The sequence below is a fragment of the Octopus bimaculoides genome, chromosome 4 (assembly GCF_001194135.2).
Source record: "Octopus bimaculoides isolate UCB-OBI-ISO-001 chromosome 4, ASM119413v2, whole genome shotgun sequence".
Classification (NCBI taxonomy): domain Eukaryota; kingdom Metazoa; phylum Mollusca; class Cephalopoda; order Octopoda; family Octopodidae; genus Octopus; species Octopus bimaculoides.
This window is the reverse complement of record NC_068984.1, coordinates 147,041,505-147,044,407: the sequence shown is the minus strand read 5'-3', so window position 1 is coordinate 147,044,407 and position 2,903 is coordinate 147,041,505. Positions and strand designations below refer to the sequence as shown.

The window sequence follows — 2,903 nt, the reverse complement described above, 5'->3', positions numbered from 1 at the left end:
GAGAGAGAGAGAGAGAGAGAGAGAGAAAGAGAGAGAGATAGGGAGATAGATAGATAGATAGATAGATAGATAGATAGATAGATAGATAGATAGATGCGCTGTGCACCAATTGTTTCTCTTGTATATATGTAGACTAGTGTGTTTTACATGTAACCGAAATTCGACAAGATTGTACCAATGTAATGTTAACATCAACGATGTAACAAAGACTTTAGCGCCAGCGAAACGGCTGGAACCAAGAAATAATCGCAAACAAAGAATGCAGCCGAACGTAATATGAAAACGAGGCGAATTAAACAAATATGGCGCTCTTTCAAATCATCTGTTAAGCTTCGTATATCTGATTAACAATGACGATGACGATGACAGTGTTAGTTGTTATGGTGATGATACTGCTGTTTGTTGACCACCGACGGGTGCGTGTGAGGATTCGGGGGTGGGGGGGTGATATTGATGGTGCTGAGGCGGATAATGATTATGACTATGGTAATGAAATAATAATGATAATTAGATTGATGGATTAAAGAGAGATTAACCTCGCCATCATCAACTTCAGCTGACTTATTTATTTCCGCCTCAAGGATTTTCGAGTTTCTTTGTTAAAACCTTAATTTTCGATGTTAATAAACCGTTACTAAATACACCGTTAAACGTGTATATATTTATGCATATACACTCGTGTAATTATTATGTGCGTAATTATTATCATCATCATTATTATTATTATTATCATTACTACTACTACTATTACACATTGTAATCCGAGTATCATAATAAATAACTGAAACACACCTCTTTCGAGAATGAGTACATATACCCTTTGTACACACACACACACATACACACATGCAAAGGCTGGTTTACTGACCTAGACTAAATTCATACTCATACACCCCTCATAGATGCACCGGTATAAGTACGTGTATACGCCCTCACAGACACTTGAACGTGTGTATGTCTGTTCTGCGTCTGTGTATACATGTAGGTATATCTATCTATCTATGCGATCATTCATATATACATACATACATATATATATATATGCATATACATATATATATACACATATATATGTGTGTGCGTGTGTGCGTGTGCGCGCACGCGTGTGTATGTATATGAACATAGATAAGCGCAGGCACGCAATAAGCGCAGGAGAGGTTACACGTAAACGGCCCGGTATATAATTAGACCAACAAAGCTATACTTATTCGGCAAAAGCACATTGAAACCACACCACGCGCAACCCTCACTCACCTTCCAGTAGAGATATCGACATTAAAAACAAGCTGTTCATTCAACTTGTACAGCGACTGTAAAACAAACAGCGGTAACTGAGTATAAAAGAGAATAATCTGCAAGTATTAGAGATTTATCGAAAACACACGCGCACTCTAGCATGCAGGTGTGTGGGGAGCATGGGGAAAGGTGTGAGCGGGCTTCTAAACAAGGTTGTTCCTGAGACAAGTGTCCTGGTACTGCAATGATGTAAAACTAAGCTGAATGTTGATAGGAGTTTTCTCCTATGTTTACTAATGAGAGTAATGATTTATACAACATAAGCACAAGACTAGGTATGATGGACGACAACTTGGTCCACTATATTATTTTGCTAAACACTACGAGAATTTCAGAATTTTCGACTGGCGTTGAATAAAACAAACTACTCCAAATCGTTGTTAGAGTAGCCACAAAAATGAAGCTAAGCACGGCAGTTTGTGTTGGCATCGAGTCGTATATGTTGTAATAGTGACGTCAATCAGACCAAACAGAAATGGGATCTTTTCAGTTTGGCTGCTAATTTTCGATAATTCAGGGTTTATTGAAAATTTTAAAATTTGGTACATTAATGTAGATTTCCAAGCTGAATCGCAGGATATATTTCACTTTTTCCAAAATTTTTTTTTTTAATTATAGAGGTTTAAAGTTTGATGATTTTCACCCAATCAGAAAACAAGATTTAAAGGCGGTCATTCTGTACGGGATGTATTATGAAACTACAAATAAATCAACTACTTTACACACGACTCATAAACCCCTCGTAATTTTTTTTTATTTTTCGGAAATTTCAGAAACTTTTGGCGAATTTGTATTCTACACTCGGGAATTCATGCGATTATGCAACCCCCACCAACCTACCCCCGTAAAAAACTGAGGGATGTGTGATTTAAGGCTTATTTGGCTGTAATTTTTAGCACATATCTCGACCAGAATACAAGCAGCAGAACACAGCATCGACATATTTTAAAATCAATTTAATATCACTTCAAAATATTACTATTTTATGTGTGTGTGTGTGTGAGTGTGTGTGTGTATGTGCGTGTGTGTGTATTTCCGCCCGTTAAATTCACTCACAATGCATTGGTTAAACCGGTGCTTTGCCAAAGGTACCGTGCAGTGGGATTGAACCTGAAACCAAGTGGCTACAAAGCGAGCTTCTTACCACCCACTCAACCATGCCTACACCCATTGATGGTATTCAAACAAAGCTTTGTAAACAACTCAGTGACATGTGCGGCCTCACAACGAGAAAAAGGAGAAATGGTAGCAACTGAAGGGAATGCCTTAAAAACTGAAATGCACGGCGTTGGACATTAGGGGCCGAAAAGCAATATTGGAGGCTTAAAGAGAAATACTGGACACGGAAGCAGAGTGTTTCTATTGAATAAAGCAAATCTAATTAAGCTGAGAGGGGGTTTCAAGGTTGGGTGACAGCAGATTCGGGGTCATATCTGTAAAAAGTCGATGTGTGTGTGTGTGTGTGCGAATGTGTGTGCGTGTTGGAGTGTGTTCACAGTAGTGGTGGTGGCGAGGGCGCTACTGTTGGTAACCGCGGTTGAGTTGTGTGTTAATGTGGCCCATGACAGTTATGGGGAGAAAAAATAGGGAGCGAAGGAGAAAGAGAG

General features: G+C 38.8%; 1 protein-coding gene across 6 annotated transcripts in view; it reads right to left on the bottom strand.

Annotated features, from left to right (window-relative positions):
• The window catches only part of LOC106884251 (RNA-binding protein 24-A), a 121,315-nt gene that overhangs the window by 38,177 nt on the left and 80,235 nt on the right, over positions 1–2,903 (bottom strand). The gene's annotated exons all lie outside the window — the stretch shown is intronic.